Source organism: Phyllostomus discolor, unplaced genomic scaffold, assembly GCF_004126475.2.
Source record: "Phyllostomus discolor isolate MPI-MPIP mPhyDis1 unplaced genomic scaffold, mPhyDis1.pri.v3 mPhyDis1_scaffold_48, whole genome shotgun sequence".
NCBI classification, from domain to species: domain Eukaryota; kingdom Metazoa; phylum Chordata; class Mammalia; order Chiroptera; family Phyllostomidae; genus Phyllostomus; species Phyllostomus discolor.
The window spans coordinates 2,497-25,231 of record NW_023397532.1 but is presented as its reverse complement, the minus strand read 5'-3'; the positions used below and the strand labels follow the sequence as shown (position 1 = coordinate 25,231).

Genomic DNA, 22,735 nt, shown 5'->3' with positions numbered 1-22,735 from the left:
GGCAACATGTCTTTTAAATAATGTTATAAATTTATTCTTGTGCTCAGAATCTATAAATATTCTACAAATATTCTGACATATTACTTCCCAATTGCCAAAATCTTAAGCACGTATTATCACTAAATATTGTAAGCAATTGAAACATTTTCTTATGCCCTGTTCTTCAAACATTTTCTAATTGGTTGTTTGACTGGGAAATTTCATTCAACTATAAACAGCTCCCTTTAAAAAGCAAAAATGCATGAATTTGAATCGTACAATATACTTGGTTTACCAATAACTTGGGAATTCGTTGTTAGATTATATTTAGGGAAAAGAGATTTCGGTTGCAATTTGATCATGGACATAGAATTATAACCAAACCCTGGCAGCAATATGTGATTTTTCCCCAGACACAATAAATAGATTTTTGATTTGATCACATCCTCAGGAATTCAGCGTGGCTCACTGTGGAGTGGAATCTTGGACTGTGCTGGGTTAGAGCTGGACAGGAAATGACCAGCAAGGGAGCTCACCGAAAGCAGACTGTGCTGGGTGGCTTCTCACCACTCGCTCGCCATCTGAGACACCCCGGGCTGTTTTCCCTTTGTCATGTAAGGTTTGTCTGGGAAGACAATGAAATCCACGAACTTGACACATCAGTTGGAAGGCAGGAAGTCTAAGTCAACAAATGGAAAAGCGGAGGGCCTGCAGCTGCTTGGGATGAATCCCTGCGGGGCTGAGCATCTTTCGAGAAGAGCCACTCCCAGAATGAAGCCACAGAGGTCTTCCCCCGCTGCACTAAACACCCGTAGGTCAAAGCTCATAAACGGAATTATTTTTTGCTTCGGTTCTGATAGACTTTTATTAAACATCAATGTCAATGACTTTCTGTATACAAAGGATATATATAACCAGTGATGTATGAAAATTCACTAATTAAAGCTTTCCTTCTTTGGCCTATTATCCCCAGAATTAGGCAAAAATCTTTTGCCTTTTTGTTCCGTGTATTTAAAGTTTTTGGTAACTATGTGTTTGTAAAATTCTGGGAATGTTTATGCTATCCTGAACCTGAGATTTTAAAAACACATAATGGATATCAAGTTTGACCTCTACTTGACTACAATGTAATAAGCTTTCAAAATTCCATTTTCAGCTATCGCAATCAAACATTTTTAAGAGAGAAAATTCTGGAAATATTAATATACTCATAGGTCACATTTTTATCCATATTATATATTTTGACAAGAAAAGAGTATATTCCTAAAATATAAGGAAATATTTTATAAATAAAAAATATCAATTAGAAAATTGACATTATTTGTTGTGGTGGTTTTTAGGCATTGAAATCATTCTCTCCCAACTTTGAATCTGTCGTATAAGATAGAAATGCTGATACTATATTCGTTTTTGAAAATGAGCGTTCTGCTAAAAGTATACAGTGTATAATTATAGTAGCACTAACCATGGGTAACCCATCCCAGATAATGCCCCAATGGATGGTTTCAAATCCAAACTATATCATTTTGTACCATCAAATTGTCAGTTCCCATCTAGAGAAAATATGTGATGACTTAATAGTAAATTACCAAAAAATCATAAGATGACATGGAAGGATTGAAACAATTCAGAGTTTGGGACACAAGGAATACTAAAGAGGACTTGTTGTACGAGCTTCTTTCTATTCTTTTTTATGTGCTCTTCATGGGATACTGTGCCCATGAGAACAACTCAGGGTTGAAACGCAGTGCTTGGGTGGTCCTTTATCGACGTGTGGGTGCCATGGGAACTCCTAGAAGAGAAAGTCAGGGATGATCCCATGGGAATGAGCAGGGGTCAGAGGCAGGGAATAGCGTATCTGTGTGTGAGGGAGATAAAGAAGGAGTAAACCAATGTGACTGTGGCAGGTGGAGACTTTTTCTCATGAATCTTGAAAATCATCCTCTGGGCTGACTTCGGGTTATAACCTACGGTTTCTGCAGCAGCCAGAAAGTGTGTGGTAACAAGGGCACTGCAACCCAAGGATAGCAATTCTAGGCTACGAGAGGTCACCATGCTGCCATCCTCACTCACATCAGTGTGTACATCCGAGAGAGAATTACTTTTAAGAAACAAATCCAGCACCTTTCACCAACTTAATTCATTGAAAATGTTAGAAAAACATGATTTTTCTCCTTCAAACTTGTTCTGAACTGACTTGAATTTTCCCACCCAGGGAGCAATTCAGAAAAGATATTTGTTGCCAATGTTTCATGGCTAAATTTTTCAAGCATGACGTACCAGGCAAGACTTAGGCTAGTGTCTTTAAGAGTAAAGTTGTTTCAGTCTTGGGATGGTTGCCCTTTTTCCGTCTATCAATTCTACTTTTCTGTTTCATCTCCACAGGAAAGTGTGTGGTTGGGGAAGGGGGAGCACCAAAGAGTGGCTCCTTTTGCTGGAATTGTGTCGTCTCATAACTACGATTCTGTCACTTCAAGATGAAATGCTGACAGCTGGAGTGGAGAGTCAAAGGAAATATAAATTAACACTTGTGACTGGTGTTCAAAGCTATGATTTCATGTGAAGTGACAATGATTATTCCATAGTGGGATAAATGGCTGATGAATGGCTTAATAACCTCCAGCAATTATGTGAAGTTGTTTTATTAAAGATAGTGAGGCGCTGTTCTCTGTCTTTCTGAAGACGGAAGGAGACTAGAGAGGCTCAAACTGCCACCCTTCCAGGAGAGACATGATTTAGATATTCCTGATTTCCTAATTAGAGTGGTTGTTATGGCTTCTAAGAAAGATTGCAATTCACTCCCTCCAGGAAGAAGATATCATTTGGTTAGACATTGGTCTCCCTTAAGGAAAGAAAAAGATATCCGATGACTGGGGTCTCCCGCACTGGCAGCCAGCATGCTGTGTAGGACACAAGCCTATGATGCTAAAATCTGCCTCTCATACATCAAGGGCAATAGGCTTTTCTTCCAGTTGTTTGGATACAAAAGGATGTTGAGTTTTCCACATTTATTGCAGTCAGAAAACAAAAGAGTCACGTTGCATTTGTTAAATAGTGTGTGTTATAATTTCTAAAAAAAACCCTAAAGGTTATGCCAGCTATTCATGGGATAAGTGTGTCTTCTGAGTCTTTATAAAACCTAGAACCTGCCCTGGCTGGTGTGGCTCAGTGGATTGAGCTCTGGCCTGTGAATCAAAGGGTCGCGGTGCAATTCCAGTCAGAGCACATGCCTGGGTTGCTGGTCAGGTCCCCAGTAGGGGGCGCGCCAGAGGCAACTACACATTGATGTTTTTTCCTTCTCTTTCTCCCTCCCTTCCCCTCTCTAAAAAACAAACAAACAAACAAACAAATAAAATCTTGAAAAGAAGAAATCTGGAACCTTTCCAGCAGATTTTATACTCGAGCAGAGTTCTGAGTCATAACCTCTTCTCTGCCTTATGTGGCCACTCCCCTTCCTCCTATTGCCCTTCCAAATGCATGACAGCAGAATGCTTGCACTGCCAGTCAGCCTGCGAGCATGGGAGCAGGGATGTGCTCTGGGAGCCCTTACCAGAACCCCTGGGAGTCAGGGACATGCATCCATTGTCCCACTGTATCTCAGGCCTCACAGAGATCCTCTTCTTACCTCCTTCTGTGGAGGCAGAACTAGGTCCCTGGAGTTCTCCATTCCAATCAGTCACAATTCATTTCATTGCATTTTCTCTGGATGAAGCTATAAAATCAAACATCCACTCAGGAGAAATGGTGCAGGCATTAAGTTTGGGCAGGTTTCCGGTGGTATATGCTCAGCTTCTTGCCTCATTTCCTCTAGCTTTGGGTCATAGAATTTAAAGGATTTCTAAAGACAATAAAGCTGAAAGCAATGGAAAGAAACTTGGCAAGAAAAAGAAGAGAAAATAAGCCTTCAATATTAAAATCCTTTAAAGGGGATGAAGGAATTACATTAAATGGCAATTACAGTATAGTAAGGAAATGACTCCAGGGCTGGTAAGCTCATCATGATTTGGGGGGAGAATTCCATAGCACAGCAGGCAAAGGCAAAGCTTTGGAGCCAAAGCACAGACATCAGTGCATTTGTGTGTAGGGGATGTTGCTAGGGCAAAAGCCGTTGAGGTCAAGGTCTGTGGGAAGACCACCACTAAGGCATCTCTTTCACCTTCAGCGGTCCTTGCCTTCCAGCACTACTCAGTTTTCCGTGTAGCTGAGAATCATGACGGTGACTTAATAGCATCTGGCCAAGTGTTTAATTTACTTAATGGCTCTCATAAACCTCAGAGTACCTCTCAGTTGGGGTAATAAGAAATGTAAGCAATGCAAGAGTTATCATACTCAATCAATATTTATGTGTTAATCACATTTCATTTAATACATTCTCCATCATCACTGCCCAAATGTCTCCTGAAGCAGCCCTCCAAATCCACCCAGCCCAACAGCGAATCACTCTTTACGTGAGCTGTAACTCTACCTTGTATACAGCTTGGTATCATGTTGAGCTTTATGTCTCCCTTCCTTGTCTTGTATCTACCTATCGTGTCTCTACCTCTCTATCTATCTCCTTCTCCTTCCTTTTTTTTTCATTCTTTGCTATTCTGGCCCTCCAAACTAAATTACGAGTCTCTTAAGAGAGAAGTAATTGTTTAATTTATCATTGTGTTGCATTATGAGCCTGTGATAATATTTGTTCAGCTGGACATAACTGAAGGTTCTGGGAATCACTCTGAGAATGAGAAAGAGAGGAAGGGAAAATATAGTTCTGTACCTATAAATTGTATATAACATCTTTCTCTAAGAGTTAACTAGTGAATTTGATATCATGCCATACATGTCTGGTATATGCTATGCTCTCAGTTAAGTGGGTGTGGCTGTATTATCATTATTATCAGTTATGATATTAAGTTTTTATTATTTAATAACAATATTATGTATATTACTGAGTTCCTAGGTGGCCCTGGGATGACTTCAGCTGTCAGGGACTTGAGGTGACTCTCTTTGTCCCCAAAATAGAGTCTTGATGATGCTGGGAAAGGTTTTAGCACTCATCTTTTCCATGTTTGTTTTATTTCTGAGTATATTCTTGTTTATGCTTTCTCTGTCTTTTACATCTTAAAGTTTTTTTCAAGTTTTCTTAGTGAGACTTTTTTCATTCTACAGGTTTTCATATTATATTTCTAATCTGGTTTTAAAATGCAGCCAGTTTACAAAACAGAAGAAACAATGTACAAGCAGATAAAACTGGTGTTGGAGAGGCTGATAGATACAAATAATTTTTTTCAATATGAGAGCTCCACAAATGTGAAGCATCTGATGCCAGATGATTCTAGTCAATTTTGTGTCAGGTATATCCATTCAGTTCAGATGGGAAATGGATTTATTTTTTGGATGCTTCTTCTTATAATTAGTAATAAACTAGTTCAAATAATGAGAGGAAAATAAGAAATGGAAGGAAAAAATCTTCGATCTGTGATGCATAACTATTTTTGGATCATCATTATTGCCCCTTTTTTTGCATTTTTGTGAAAATAAAATATCAGGCCAATATTTACATTGTGTTATGGAGAAAAAAGGAATATCATTTTGTACCGAGTAATTGGCATTAATGACTTCTACATATTATAAGAGCTAGCACTCATCAATTTACTGCAATGTTCTGTCTGGGACAGATTGATTTTAACATTCTAAATAACAGACATTCAGGCAATTGGATACTCTCATCCTTCCCAAGGGAGTAGTAGTAGTTATAACTTAATATACATTTTAGAGTCATTGATTTTTAGGTAGTGTTTAATTAAAGCCATGAGACCAGATGGAATTACTTAGGGAAAGAATAGAAAGGCACAGACATCATTTTGTTATAGTGGTTCTGAGCTATCAATCATTGGAAAAACATGATATGTAATCAAGCCAATTAACTGGGGCTCAGTTTTACCATTAAAGAGAGATACATGACTACGGCACCATAGGATAATAAAAGTATTGAAGTAAAACTGTTTGGGGATCAAGTGGAGGGCACTTGCCTAAACCCTTAATGGTTTCAGAGGTGATCTGAGACCCTGTACACTTTGCCGAAGCCAGCTGTGGCTAGGTTTTACTAGTTACTTAAGTGGATTTGTCTTGAATTTAAAAAAAAACACTTTATTGTGCCTTAGTCCAAATTAGTTAAATTCTAAAATAGCTTTTTTTATTATTTTGCTAACTCTTATTCTAATTCAAATGGCCAAATACAGCTAGACAACTTCATGACCCCACTTTCCAACTCTGCACTCCAGCTTCCTCTTCAGGCTGGTTTCTTCCAGATTAACATTCTCCACATCAGAGTTATTCCAAAAGGGGTCAACAGTCTCCACTGAATGTGCAGCAAAATGACAATAAATTTTATTTTTCTGCAGTAACCAAGTAAAACAAACAAGAAATAATGTCCCTAAATACACATGTATAAGAATTTTAAAATTAATGGAACATTGGAAAACTATGGCCAATAAAAAAATATAAAACCTTGTGCTGTTTTGATATGTCACCTTCTTTCTTAGGTCTCACGTTACTTATTTTGTTTTGTACCGGAAACAGTGTGATTTTTTTACGGGTAGACAATGTAGCAGTAGAACATAATCACAGAAAAGAGTGTATTTAGTATAACATCTCATGGTTCAGTTGAGCATTTGTTGAGGTTAGCTAGGAAATAGAGGCCATGAATCTCACAAGGGCCGTGGTACAAAGCAAAGATAAGCACAGAGGCCATACGGAGGCTGTATTGTTGACTGCCTTTATCCAACTGGATATATTTAATTCAGGTCCTTTAAATCTTTAGGTTTCAGCCTCATTCGTAAAATGTGAGTTCCAAGGGTTCTTCCTCTTAACTTGTCTCCAAACTTGAGGACTGTTACCTCAGAGATCTATCTGAGATATCTAACTCAGATATCTTAACTCCATTCTTATCTGAGGTCAGAAACCATTGCCTGCCCTTTCAGTTAGTACAAGCCACGTGGATGTGGTGGGGGTTTGGTTCATTGAAGTATAATTCTCAACTTCTTCTCTTCAAGTTTCATAGAAATTAACCAAAAAAGGGAAGCTTCTTAAACCAATTTTTCCCTCCAGAGTCTACATTGGGCAGTGCTTGGAGAGAATAGCTTCTCTCTGTTTCATTCAGAATGTGGAGGGACGATTTCAAGGCTAGAGTTGGGAGTCATCTGAAGGTTGCTTCATTTGCATGTCTGACAGTTGAATGTTGGCTGTCTGATGAACAGCCAACCCGGGGATGCCCATCACCTGGGCACCCTTACCTGGGGATGCCAGTCAGAAAACCTGCTCATGGCTTCTGTGCCTCCTCTCAGGACAGTGGCAAGGCTTCCAAGACAAGTGTTCTGAGAGAGAAAGAGAGAGAGAGGTAGATGAAGAGGAAGACAGAAAGTGGAAGCCTTGAAAATCAAACAGCACCACACCCAATGCATTCTGTTCATCGACGCAGTCACAAGGGCCACCAAAATCTAGAGAATGGGAAACAGGCTCTACGTCTTGATGAGGAGAGGCAAATTCCCATAAGAACACGTGGGAAATATAATCCGCCATATTGGTTTGCTCCACAGGCATCCGTAGTGTTCCAAAGAGGCATTTTGTTGTTGCTGTTATGTTCCAAAGAAGTAAAATTTCATCATGAAAAGGGAATTGATGAATATGAAGAGGAAAGGAAGCACTTAACAATTGTGTACAGAGTCAATGTTGATTCATGAGAAGTGTACATTGTTTAGCCACTATTTACTGCCCAAATACTTGTAGTGGGAGATTCTTTCTATGATATGGTTAAATATAAAACAGCGGTTTTGATATACAGTTTTGTTTTTCTTCTCTCTCTTCCTTCTGTCCCACTTTTCTCCTGCTTATTCTCTTTTGCTTTTGCACAGTAATTTTTACATTATTTTTCTTAAGGTTTTAGTTATACCTAATCATACTCCATACTATTTCTTTAGACATAAGATTATACCCAAAGACCAGGAGTTGTCAAAGTGCACACAAAATTTATCTGCAGACAGAATTTTCTAGAAAGTAAGAAATATGGAAAACTCTAAAAGGATAAAAAAGAAGGGTGTGAGAAGGAAAATAGAGAAGCATGTTTTTTCACTTCCTTCCTTTTGCTGTGGGCAAAAAAGGGTGGAGAGAGGAAAGAATATAAAGAAATAGCCAGCTCACTGAAGAGTGAGCCCAGTGTCATGGGGGAGGGGCACAGTTGGTACGCTCTGGAGTATGGTCTGGAGAGACTTCAAGTAGTTATATCCAGGTGTGGCTGGGAGAGATGACTAGATAAATGATTACAAGGACCTCTGCTTATTGCCACAGACTAAATGGTACATTCAGGGGTTATAGAAATTTCCACATGCCCAGCAACAAATCACAGAAGTCTCAAAGGAATGTGGCTAAGGGAACCTTGCCCATCTGAGTATACAAAAATATCGCCACCAGTGGCAAATGTCCAGGACTCTGGACTCCAGTAATGGGGACAAGGATGTTGACCACATAGCAAATATGACCGGTTCTGCTTCATTGGTCACTTGTCAAAGAAAAGACCAAACAAGCCTCTGATTAGCAGAGATCAGCAGGATTCAGGCGGCAACTTACAGATCAGAGAAGACTGCCACCCAAGACCTGCCTTCCAGTACCCTCAGAGAGAGGGAGGGGCGAGGAGATGAAAATCTGTACCTTTGAGTACTCAAAGAAGCTCAAAGAAGGCTTTTCCACCCAAAAGTACTTACATAAAGTGGAAAGACTGAGATACTATTAATCCAGGTTGTAATTTAGGTTACCCTGACCATTTATAAAATAGCCATTAAAGAGAAAGATTAGATGAGTTAAAGTACCATATTTTTGCGGTACTTTATAAGTACTTTATAAGATGCACTTGTTTTTTCCCCAAATTTGGGAGGAATAATGGTTGTCAATGCTGCTGTTGAGTTTTGTTAACATTTGCATTGGTGGAATATTATGTTCTTTATGTAAATATTTTATCACTTTTTTTGCTTCAAAATTTGTTTTCCTATTTTCCTTCTCTAAAACCTAGGTGTATCTTATGGTCCAAAAAACATGGTAAATTAAGAAAAACAAGATATTTCCCATCTGATTAAAAATGTGTGTGTTGTATATATACGTATGTGTGTGTGTAGAGAGAGAGAGAGTCTATCCAGAAGGTATCCAGCCATGAATATGAAAAATAGAGACATTACTGAAGAAGATACAAGAAACATTGTACATGGGACAATGGTGCCTCAGTCTCCTTCAAAGTAGGCACCTTTGGGACCTCACACAGTTCTCCCAACTGCCATCAGCTGCCTCATCATATTTCCCTGAACTTCAATGACAGTCTGAAATCTCTTCCTTTTGAAAGGTGATTTTAGTTTTGGGAAAAGCCAGAAGTCATAGAGCACCAAATATGGGCTTTGGGAGGTGAGGGTGCTGAGTCACCTGGGTGATTTGATGTTTTTCAGAAAAACGCTGCATGAGACGTGATGCATGAGCCAATGCCTTTTTGTGATGAAGCTGCCAGTTACCAGTTGCCCATAGCTGTGGCCTTCTGAATCATCTGAATAATTTCTGTGAAGGAATTTTTCAAGCTTAACACAACAGTTGATTTCAGATCCGTTGCTCTACTCACTCAGTCACTTTGAATGTGATGGCCACACAGTACACAGGCTCACTCAACAGGGTTTACCACCCCCACTGACTAGTGAAGTAAAGTCATCATTGCTCACATATGTTCATTATAGTCTACTCTCCTTGGCTTCCAGGTTACATCAATATCAGGCAAACCATTCTCATTATATTAACAATGGCTGGACTTTTTCCAGATATTTTATATATATAATTCCTCTTACCATAGAATCTGAAAGTTGACTCTTAAAGAATCAAGGTAACCCATCTTAAAAGCAGAGAATATCTTTCCCTTACAAAACTGAGGTTCAAGGAATGCAATAACTTGCGTATTCATAGCAGAGTAAAGACCAGTATTCAGGATATTCAGCTCAGAGATTTTCCCACAGGTCACTCCTCCCACATGTGACCATGTCTATTTCCTTTCTTTTTCATAGAAAGCCAATGAAGGAATGAGTTCAGATAGGAAAGGAGAGGTCCGATTGAAGATGTGAAAGCCCCAGAGCCAAAGTTGGCAAATGCCAACTTTTCTTGAATGTCATGACCTCATCAGTAAGTGTCTACTATTCCCAAACCAGGTGGAACCATTGAAAGATGCTACTGAGTCAACTGAAAAAAGTCAAGGTCCATCTCGGATCACTTCTTGTTGGAGTCTGATCATGGAGATGTGAAAATTTTCCTTGATAAGGCATATTAGCCCCTTGTACAACCATCTAAGTAAGTTCAAGAAAGTTATAATAGATTACCTTTCAGAGAAGTAAGACCACTCACACCTGTCACTTTAAAGAGGCAACCTTTTGGAACATTTTGAAGTACTTAACATCATCCCCAAACTGGTAGAAAATAGACAGAATTATTAGAATTACAGTATTGATAGCTTTGTCTTACTCTAGCCACAAAATCTTTCATTAAATTATAATAGTATTTTATATTATAGATATTTTGTTTGCTTAATCTGACCCATTTTGTAAATTGCTGCAATATTTTATTATTTTGAAAATTGTAGCACTGTTTAGATATAGTCCAGGCTATCTTGTTGTTGTTGTTTTTTTTTTTGCATTTAGCATAATTAGAAGTTTAGTTTAAAAGATTATTTCTTAAAATTTGTTTGTTACTATATAGACAATTAATTTCTTCTACATAATATAGATACTTGTACACTAGCTTAAAACTGAAAGAATGTAGCAGTATAGCTGATGAGTAACTTTATTTGTACGCACATATTTTCATAGTGAAGTCAAATGCATTTGCATATTTAGGGCTTGATTTGCATGTACAAATATGGGTTTCAAGTACCCAGTGAAATTAAGCTACATAAACATACATGGTAATATAATCCAATATAGTTTTCAGATTCTTCTCTAGGTAAAATATCAGGAATGAATGAGCTCATTAGTTCCACAATAACCAATGCTTCCTTCCCAGAGTATCTTATTTTAAAACACAAGTTCCTTCCATCTTTGCAAACTGCTTAAAAATACTTTAAAATAATTTTGGATGGCAACACACAAAATATTCACTGTAATTACATAATCTCTACCATTGTGAAAAAAAAAAAACTATGAGAAGCGAGAGTCATCCTAGACTCAAAGTCATAGGAAAAAAGTCAAACAGTATCCAACTATCAAACAGTATCGAAATGTCAAGACATGACTCTATGTTCACAAACTGATTTAAAATTAATGTTGTCCCCATTAATGACCCTTGTATTCTAAAAAGCAGTAGAGTCTCTAATGACCATGAAGGAGGTGGTTGCAAGTGTTTCATTCCAAAGAAGACCGGGTTTTAAAAAGTGTTGAGAGATAAAGTCTGGAAGAGAAAGTTTTTGTCCCAAATCCAACTTCCATTCAAAGAATTCTATGGTGGCCAAAGGTCTCAACCCCAAGCACTGGCCACATTTAACTTCGGGCCAGAGTCCCCACATTTCTGTCATTTTTTACAATTTTTTTACTTGTCCACAATGATGGAAATTCATACATAAAAGGATATTTAGAGGAAATGTGCACAAATTTGGGCATTTTTACTTCATCCATTAAAGGATGGTGTCCATTTCTGAATTCATGCTTACTATTTCCAACCAATAAAACATGCAGGGAAAATTAAAAAAGGTCTATCAGCTCATCTTGCCAACTTTTGGTTCATCTCTTGGTTCACTGCACAGTCCAGGAGGCTAGCCAATGAAACCACCCACAGCAGGGCATCTCCAAAGGCAAAGGGAAGGAATACCATTGGAATTGAAATAGATGCCCAGCCGGCCAACCAGCCAGCCACAACAAGGCTCTATGGTTCACTATGAGGTGTGATGAAAAAAAACATAACATCTTTTATCATCACATGTCACCTCCCAATGTGTCTCCCTCCTAGAATGAATAAACACAATGACACTGATTTTGGGTGGGGGGAGTACTTGGTTTTTTTCTTTTACACATTCATATGTAATGATTCTGTTCATTGCTGTTAATACTGATAGACTCATCCCACTGAATTCCCTCATTTTGCATGTCTGTGTGTGTGAGCACCAGGCTGGAGTGAAATCTCAGGATCATCTATATCTGACAAGCCTGCTGCACTATGCTAATAAGTCCTAGCAGGTTTAATATATGTCCCCCGTGGCTGGCCTACTTCAGGCGTATTGCATCATGGGGGGAAAAAAAGCTTCGAGTTTATGCCAGAGCAGAATGTTAGGACTGCTTCAAGTAAAATACGGCCCTTCATTCTCTTCAGGATCATAATCAGAACTCTAGAAGTGTGTTGGACAAACCCAAGTGCTTTTCTTATGAGTTAGAATGAGAGCTTTTCTTTCTTTAATAGAAATGAAACAGGTCATTCGGCATGTTGAATAGCAACAAGCTGGTGCGTAACAACAGAGTCCAGTGGGGTAATCGCATACACATTTCTTTTACTTCTAGGTTGGCAGGCAGGCAGTGTAAGATTTAAATGTATACCAGAAAAAGTCCCTCCCATCTCTCCCTGTGAAGCTAGTTCACTGATGGGGAAACTGTGTTGAAATTCTCAGAATGCTGGCTCTGGAAAATGCTCAAGTTATCAAAAAGTTCTCAGTTATTTCACTTAGCATAATACCATCCATGGTGTCTCAAATGGTAAAATTTCATTCCTTTTTTTCCTAAATACACCTGGAATTTTATTTGTACTCATTTGTATAACAGCAAATCAAGGTCCCATTAAATATTTTTCAGAAATCATAAGGCTTTATGGATACTATAACCAAAGAGCCAATATCTCGCTCTTATTCAATTAATATAATGTTCAAGGTAGGAAAGTTCTTTTATTTATTTATTTTTAAAATATTTTATTGTTGTTCTGTTAAAGTTGTCCCAATTTTTCCCCCTTTGCCTTCTACCACCCAGTCCACCCGCACGGCTCCCACAGTCAGTCCCCACACTGTTGTCCATGTCCATGGGTCATTCATACATGTTCTTTGGTCCCTTCTCCTTTTTCCCACCATATCCCCCTCCTTCCTCTCCTTTGGTTTCTGTCAGTTCCATCTTTCCTTGCCTCTGGTTCTATTGTGCTTATTAGCTTGTTTTTGTTCGTTAGCTTCGGATTCTTTCCAATAATGTATAGTGTCTGATGAATTAGCTGTCCATTTCCTGTGAGGGGCCAATCTGCATAAAAGGGCAGCTCTTTCCTACTTGGTGCAGACAGCAGCTCTGTCTAGGCACTGAGGCTGGGTGGAGCCCTGAACAGCCCTTGTTGCACCTGTCTCTAATCACTCTTTTCTGCTGGTTTCAGTGCATCAGGGCCGGAGGAACAGTGTATGTCATAGTGTCTGGTAAAGGGACCTTTCAGAGCTTTTTCTTCTTTCCCCTGAGTAAATACACCCAGAACAGAGCTCCTGAGCCTGGCCTCACTGATCTGCAGAGTCTGTAATCCCACAGGCGGGGGTTGGGCTGCCCCGTCTGTGAGAGGACCTGCCTGGCTGCAGCAATCTCAGGCATTTGGTTCCTGGCCATCTGGTCACCAGCCTCCCACTCTCTCACTGGAGACTCTGGCCTGAACTTTCCATTGTGTACAGTCCCCTGCTCACCAGCTGACCTGGGTTCAGTCCCACAGTCCCTTCAGTGTGACTCTATCCCTATGAGGTCTTTGTTTGCAGAGCTGCTGCACATGCACACACACACATGCACACAAGCACACACACAAGCACCAGGTCCCTGCTGGTTCTGGAGTCTCAACTCGGCTCCTCTTTTAAAAGGGTTTCTGTGTAGCCCTCACACTGCTGCACCAAGCCCTCAGGGACCTGTTCTCCACGTGCCCCTTCCCCCCAAATCACTAAGTCTCTCTCTCAGTCAGGGCTGGCCACAGCCTGTCAGAGCCTCCAACAGTTTTAGATAAAGGTTCTCTCTGGATTTCTCCCCAATGGAGCTGGGAAGAGTTCTGCAGTGATACCACATAGTATGGGGTGGTGATGGGGTGCTCTCACTGCTCTCTCCAGTGATTCTCAACCTCAGGTGGGCCTGGGCCTGCCATGCTGTTTCTGCAGCCAGCACCTCCCCAGCTGTCTCTCTCCAACCCCTGGGCTCCCGCCTCCTGAGCAGACCTGCAGCCTCCCCAGATCTGTGCAGCCAGAAGTGCCAGGCTGGGCAGCGGCAGCAGCAGTTGCTCCACTAGGAGAGCCCAGGCCACCCACTCCTGAGTGCCCTGCAGGCAGGCAGGCTCTTTCCCACTCACACACACTTCCCTCACTCTTGTCCACGTACACACTCACTCACACATGTTCTCACTCACTCTCTACTGGATTTTCAAATTGGTTCTCTGTGGTTTATCTGCAAGACTGGTTGGTGTGCGGGAGCAAGTGGAAAGAGCTTCCAGCTACTCAACAGCTCTCTTGGATCTCCTCATTCTTTTTTATGGCTGAGTAATATTCCGTTGTATATATGTGCTGCATCTTATTTATCAATTCGTGTATTTTTAGGCACTTAGGTTGCTTTTATAGCTTGGTTTAGCAAATTATGCTGCAATGAACATGTGATTTCACTTATATGTGGAATATAAAGATCAAGCAAACAAACAGAAACAAACTCAGATACAGAGAACATTTTGATGGTCACCAGATGGGAGAGGGGCTGGAGATATGAGTGAAAAAGGTGAAAGTATTATGATGTACAACTTATCAGTTATAAAAACAGCCCTGGGGACCTAAAGTAAATATATAGGGAATATAGTCAGTAGTATTGTGATAGGTATGTGTCATGTCCAATGGGTACAAGAATTACCAGGGTGATCATTTTGTAAGTTCTGTAAATATCTAATCACTGTGCTATATACCTGAAACTAATATAATATTCCATGTCAACTGTAATTAATTTTTTTAAAGCACTCAGAGATTTCCTATTGATTCTAAATTATGTAAGAATTTATCCTAGTGAACATTTTTTCTCAGGCTTGATTAATAATATGGTAATTGAAAGTGTTCTCATCTCAAACACCTAAGCTGTGACTTACGGTGAAGCATTTGCAAGCTTAGCACTACATCCACAATGTAAGTTAGGGCCCCCTCTGTGTTCTCAACTCTGGGGACATGCTAGCATCACCTGGACACTCTCACTAAACATCTACACTCAACATCCCATCCCCAAAGATTCTGACTTATTGGCCTTGAATGGAGCCAGGCATTGGCACATTTTTATAGCACTCATAAAATTCTAACATACAGCCAAGGTTAAAAGTTGACAAGCAAAAAGACTAAAATCAACAAGCTGAAATGAATTATAGGTATTGGTATAGTATAACAGTGTATAAGCCTTTGTTAGAAGACTTTCAGAAGCTTCTAGAAGAAAATTCCTCTGGTGTAGCAGGACTACTGCCTCAATACTTTACTTACCGCCTTCTGCATACCTCAGAGATCAGGAGCTCTTTGGTATAAATGTGTATGTGAGAGGCAGCTCAGGGTGGTAGATAAGGAGACAGCTTTTAAATTCTCAGCTTTGAATCCTTCCTCTTACGTTATTTACTGGTGTGATCTTGGTCAAGCTGCTTAGTCCCTCTATCCTTCAACTTTCCCTCCTGTAAAGTGCTAATAACAGCTCCAGCTGAAGGGATCAAATGCCTCAATATGAATGAAGCATTTGCCTGGTGCTTGGCCCAATGGAAGCTCTACAAAAATATTAGCTATCACTTCCCCCAAGCTGTCATTAACTGAAGAGTAAGGATTCACAAAAATCCAAACCTGAAGTGGTTAATTGACAAATAAGCTTCTAAACATAAAAAGTTGGCTTTCTTGTTGCAGGCCTACCGTTCAGTGATCTTCAACTTGGATTTCTACACAGAACTCAGCCATATGAACAATTCTCTTTCATCGTAAAGTCTGTGCATTTTTGGCCAGTATTTGCAAACCTGAGGTCAGTTATAATTGTATGTTTACTGGCAGCATTGTTACAATACTATGAAAACTATAGTTTTAAAAACAGGGCTGTATTCCCAGATGTCTTGTGTACTTCTCCGGCAGTTATGGTGATATTTGCAGTGTAAACATTACGTAAACCCAAAATTCAAATTTCCATTTGTACAATAACAGGATTGAACACGATGTAGGTCCAAATTGCTAATTCAAAAGTGGAAAAAAAATTAAAAGCCTGTAGTGTAAACTTAGGTAGCTACTTAGCTAGTTACTTATTTCAATGCTTGAAAAAATATCATTGCAAAACTTGTTGGTGCATGCCATCAATATGGCTTAGGAGTGTCAAACTCATCTTCACTGGGGGCCACGTCAGCCTCACAGTTGCCTTCAAAGGGTCGAATGCAATTTTAGGGCTGTAGAAATATAACTACTCCCTAACTAGGGGCAAGGAGCTTGGCGCTGCCGCCGGGTAGAAACAAGGTGCCAGGAGGCATAAAACAAGGTGGAGGGCCAGCTTCGGCCCTCAGGCTTTGTGGTTGCCACCTGTGGGCCTTGGACTTTGATAACCCACCAACCCTACATTAATGTTGTGCTTCTAATCTTGAAGAGGTATTTTCTTTAGGGGTCAGAATAAAGATTTCAGTCATGTGAGGCAGCAGAAGAAAATCTTCCTGCTGGTTGAAGATCCTGTTATATTATAACTTAAAGTAAAGAGAACTTGGACTTAATTTAAATTTGATGTGATTGAATTTTTATGTAGTTGCCTTGCCAGGGAGCAGTACTTTCTTTTTTTTTTTTTTCTTTTTTTTAAAGATTTATTTATTTATTTATTTTTAGAGAGGGAAGGGATGGAGAGAGAGAGGGAGAGAGAGAGAGAGAGAGAGGGAGAGAAACATCAATGTGCGGTTGCTGGGGGTTATGGCCTGCAACCCAGGCATGTACCCTGGCTGGGAATCGAACCTGGGACACTTTGGTTCCCAGCCCGCGCTCAATCCACTGAGCTACGCCAGCCAGGAGTACTTTCAAATGTCAGAAATGTCCTTTTCCTCTAGGTGGATGCTTCCTTTGTAGAGCAAGGGACTTCACGCTTTTTCTGTAAAGGGCCGCATGTAGATATTTTAGGTAGGCCATAGGTTCTCTTGTGAAAATGGCTGAATTCTGCTGTTGTAGTGAGAAAACAGCCATAGACAATCCACTCACAAATGAGTGTGTCTGGTGTGGTAGGCTCCCCAAGATACCCCCGTCCTAATCCCTGGAACCTGTTAATGTTACTTTATGAGGCAAAGGGGACTATGCAGGTATAGTTAAATCAAGGATCCTGAGCCATCTGGGTGAGCCCTGAATGTAATCACAAGTCACCTTGTAAGAGGGAGGCAGAGGGACATTTAGCCCCAGAGGCAGTTGTAGGAATTTGCCCTAAATATGAATATGAACTAAGTTTTATCCAGTGTTTTTGTATTTATTGTTTGTATGAGTAAAAAACTAGAAACAATCTAAAAGCTCAAGTATAATGAATAGATTTTAAATTACCTACAAAAAGTGCTACATGATAGTAAACTAATAATCATTAAAATAGCATTACAGAGTTTTTATTTATATGGGAAAATATTAAGTAAAATGTAAATACTTCAACAGCATGCACAGAGTGTTCTTACTTTAACCTTATATATCCAAATATATGTGTGTGTGTGTAGATATACACACTATACACAAATACATACACATATTCTAGTGCAAGTCACAGAAATGTGTTTTTTGTGTTATAGCATTCAGACTGTATCTTGAGTGTGCATGAGTGTGTGATTTATGGTGTTTTGCCATCATTCTGCAGTGAGGACATTAATTTTGTCATCAGAAATAAATTTTCAGCATGTTGTGCAAATGTCTATGCTCTCAGGCATTTCTTTGGCCTCTCTCCTCAGGCTAAACTAAAAACGTGAAGGATGTTTGTGTTGGCAGATTGAGATCTGAACTGTGCACACAAAGGTAGGAAAAGGTGGAAATTATGTTGATTCAGATGTTTTTGTGGGAAAGTCATAAATTACAGTGGTTAAACATGCCTTTAAAGTTAATTAGGTAATTATTAGCCTAAAGAAGCAAAAGGTCAAAGTTGCACACTTCTAGAGATAAAGCTTACAAGATGACTAGAAAGGACTAGAAGGGAAATGATCACAGGAAGTTGCAGAGCCAAAACATTAGTCCACAGTTCTTACAACTGAAGTGGTCTTCTTCTGATCATTTTAACTCATGTTTCTTCACCCAACATGGTAAGGAAGAAAAAAAGGAGTCTGTTATTGCCTCCCAAAAACAGATAAATGAAAAGAGTAATGTTGGAGTAAAGAGGTTTAAGTTGACTAACGTTTCCTGGTGACATTTAGTAAACGTGTTCAATTTTTCAAAACCAAAGAAACAAAGGCAATGCAAAGAAATTTGAGACTGAAAAGAAGGGTGCTGTCGAAACTACCCTGAACTCTCTGGATGGCTCAACAGTAGTGGTGCTAGTAACAAAAATTAAAATAATATTTTTTAAAGAGAGGGGGGAACTGTCAAAGTCAGAGGTCATATCAAGAGAAGAAATCATAAATGTGGATTGGTTGGTGTTAAGAATGTCTAATACAGGAACTATCCAATGAACACCTTGGTGTTAGAGTTCAGAGGAGCTCTTAGGGCAGATGTTAATAAGCTGGAAGCTAGCCACACAAACCTGATTACTGAAGCAATGAGCACCAATTGGTAAAGTCTGGGAAAGAATAAAAATGGGTCAAGGACACAGTGTCCTGAACTTTGGCATATTCTTAAAAACTAACAGATCAAAGATGAGAAAAGTAGAAGTAAAATTCAGAAAGCTCATTGAGAAAGAAACAAGAGAAGATAATTTTAGGAGTCAAAGAGTCTGGAAAAGAAGTCATTGAAGGAAAAAGTAAACAAAATGAAGAAAACTATTTTGAAAAAAACAAGGAAGACCCACATAAGAGGCATGGCACCAGTTTGTGGAGGGGCCAATCAAGAAAGCTTCATGACAGTCTTGGGAAACACTTGAAACCCACACAAAGAAGGAGCAGATAAGTAACCTATTTTTTAAAGCTGAGGGACTACCCAGGACTGGGAATTGGTACATGAGGAGCAGTAAAGTGTCCAAGAGGCTACATATTTTTTTAAAAGCATGGATTTTTGAAGCACATACACCTATGTTCAAATACTGACCTGGGTAGTCCTCAGCTTTAAAAATAGGTTACTTATCTGCTCCTTCTTTGTGTGGGTTTCAAGTGTTTCCCAAGACTGTCATGAAGCTTCTTGATTGGCCCCTCCACAAACTGGTGCCATGCCTCTTATGTGGGTCTTCCTTGTTTTTTTCAAAATAGTTTTCTTCATTTTGTTTACTTTTTCCTTCAATGACTTCTTTTCCAGACTCTTTGACTCCTAAAATTATCTTCTCTTGTTTCTTTCTCAATGAGCTTTCTGAATTTTACTTCTACTTTTCTCATCTTTGATCTGTTAGTTTTTAAGAATATGCCAAAGTTCAGGACACTGTGTCCTTGACCCATTTTTATTCTTTCCCAGACTTTACCAATTGGTGCTCATTGCTTCAGTAATCAGGTTTGTGTGGCTAGCTTCCAGCTTATTAACATCTGCCCTAAGAGCTCCTCTGAACTCTAACACCAAGGTGTTCATTGGATAGTTCCTGTATTAGACATTCTTAACACCAACCAATCCACATTTATGATTTCTTCTCTTGATATGACCTCTGACTTTGACAGTTCCCCCCTCTCTTTAAAAAATATTTTAATTTTTGTTACTAGCACCACTACTGTTGAGCCATCCAGAGAGTTCAGGGTAGTTTCGACAGCACCCTTCTTTTCAGTCTCAAATTTCTTTGCATTGCCTTTGTTTCTTTGGTTTTGAAAAATTGAACACGTTTACTAAATGTCACCAGGAAACGTTAGTCAACTTAAACCTCTTTACTCCAACATTACTCTTTTCATTTATCTGTTTTTGGGAGGCAATAACAGACTCCTTTTTTTCTTCCTTACCATGTTGGGTGAAGAAACATGAGTTAAAATGATCAGAAGAAGACCACTTCAGTTGTAAGAACTGTGGACTAATGTTTTGGCTCTGCAACTTCCTGTGATCATTTCCCTTCTAGTCCTTTCTAGTCATCTTGTAAGCTTTATCTCTAGAAGTGTGCAACTTTGACCTTTTGCTTCTTTAGGCTAATAATTACCTAATTAACTTTAAAGGCATGTTTAACCACTGTAATTTATGACTTTCCCACAAAAACATCTGAATCAACATAATTTCCACCTTTTCCTACCTTTGTGTGCACAGTTCAGATCTCAATCTGCCAACACAAACATCCTTCACGTTTTTAGTTTAGCCTGAGGAGAGAGGCCAAAGAAATGCCTGAGAGCATAGACATTTGCACAACATGCTGAAAATTTATTTCTGATGACAAAATTAATGTCCTCACTGCAGAATGATGGCAAAACACCATAAATCACACACTCATGCACACTCAAGATACAGTCTGAATGCTATAACACAAAAAACACATTTCTGTGACTTGCACTAGAATATGTGTATGTATTTGTGTATAGTGTGTATATCTACACACACACACATATATTTGGATATATAAGGTTAAAGTAAGAACACTCTGTGCATGCTGTTGAAAGTATTTACATTTTACTTAATATTTTCCCATATAAATAAAAACTCTGTAATGCTATTTTAATGATTATTAGTTTACTATCATGTAGCACTTTTTGTAGGTAATTTAAAATCTATTCATTATACTTGAGCTTTTAGATTGTTTAGTTTTTTACTCATACAAACAATAAATACAAAAACACTGGATAAAACTTAGTTCATATTCATATTTAGGGCAAATTCCTACAACTGCCTCTGGGGCTAAATGTCCCTCTGCCTCCCTCTTACAAGGTGACTTGTGATTACATTCAGGGCTCACCCAGATGGCTCAGGATCCTTGATTTAACTATACCTGCATAGTCCCCTTTGCCTCATAAAGTAACATTAACAGGTTCCAGGGATTAGGACGGGGGTATCTTGGGGAGCCTACCACACCAGACACACTCATTTGTGAGTGGATTGTCTATGGCTTTTTCTCACTACAACAGCAGAATTCAGCCATTTTCACAAGAGAACCTATGGCCTACCTAAAATATCTACATGCGGCCCTTTACAGAAAAAGCGTGAAGTCCCTTGCTCTACAAAGGAAGCATCCACCTAGAGGAAAAGGACATTTCTGACATTTGAAAGTACTCCTGGCTGGCGTAGCTCAGTGGATTGAGCGCGGGCTGGGAACCAAAGTGTCCCAGGTTCGATTCCCAGCCAGGGTACATGCCTGGGTTGCAGGCCATAACCCCCAGCAACCGCACATTGATGTTTCTCTCCCCTCTCTCTCTCTCTCTCCCTCTCTCTCTCCATCCCTTCCCTCTCTAAAAATAAATAAATAAATAAATCTTTAAAAAAAAGAAAAAAAAAAAAAAGAAAGTACTGCTCCCTGGCAAGGCAACTACATAAAAATTCAATCACATCAAATTTAAATTAAGTCCAAGTTCTCTTTACTTTAAGTTATAATATAACAGGATCTTCAACCAGCAGGAAGATTTTCTTCTGCTGCCTCACATGACTGAAATCTTTATTCTGACCCCTAAAGAAAATACCTCTTCAAGATTAGAAGCACAACATTAATGTAGGGTTGGTGGGTTATCAAAGTCCAAGGCCCACAGGTGGCAACCACAAAGCCGAGGGCCGAAGCTGGCCCTCCACCTTGTTTTATGCCTCCTGGCACCTTGTTTCTACCCGGCGGCAGCGCCAAGCTCCTTGCCCCTAGTTAGGGAGTAGTTATATTTACAGCCCTAAAATTGCATTCGACCCTTTGAAGGCAACTGTGAGGCTGACGTGGCCCCCAGTGAAGATGAGTTTGACACTCCTAAGCCATATTGATGGCATGCACCAACAAGTTTTGCAATGATTTTTTCAAGCATTGAAATAAGTAACTAGCTAAGTAGCTACCTAAGTTTACACTACAGGCTTTTAATTTTTTTTCCACTTTTGAATTAGCATTTGGACCTACATCGTGTTCAATCCTGTTATTGTACAAATGGAAATTTGAATTTTGGGTTTACGTAATGTTTACACTGCAAATATCACCATAACTGCCGGAGAAGTACACAAGACATCTGGGAATACAGCCCTGTTTTTAAAACTATAGTTTTCATAGTATTGTAACAATGCTGCCAGTAAACATACAATTATAACTGACCTCAGGTTTGCAAATACTGGCCAAAAATGCACAGACTTTACGATGAAAGAGAATTGTTCATATGGCTGAGTTCTGTGTAGAAATCCAAGTTGAAGATCACTGAACGGTAGGCCTGCAACAAGAAAAGCCAACTTTTTATGTTTAGAAGCTTATTTGTCAATTAACCACTTCAGGTTTGGATTTTTGTGAATCCTTACTCTTCAGTTAATGACAGCTTGGGGGAAGTGATAGCTAATATTTTTGTAGAGCTTCCATTGGGCCAAGCACCAAGGCAAATGCTTCATTCATATTGAGGCATTTGATCCCTTCACTGGAGCTGTTATTAGCACTTTACAGGAGGGAAAGTTGAAGGATAGAGGGACTAAGCAGCTTGACCAAGATCACACCAGTAAATAACGTAAGAGGAAGGATTCAAAGCTGAGAATTTAAAAGCTGTCTCCTTATCTACCACCCTGAGCTGCCTCTCACATACACAT

At 39.4% G+C, this 22,735-nt stretch overlaps 1 long non-coding RNA gene across 1 annotated transcript; it reads right to left on the bottom strand.

The window, feature by feature from the left end:
* Window positions 1-698: 698 nt before the first annotated feature.
* Window positions 699-21,924, bottom strand: LOC118498657. The gene is made up of 4 exons (XR_004901129.1): window positions 21,786-21,924; window positions 21,578-21,582; window positions 13,685-13,689; window positions 699-710 (listed from the first exon to the last, which is right to left on the bottom strand). It is a non-coding gene; the product is annotated as an uncharacterized LOC118498657 (long non-coding RNA).
* Window positions 21,925-22,735: the final 811 nt, after the last annotated feature.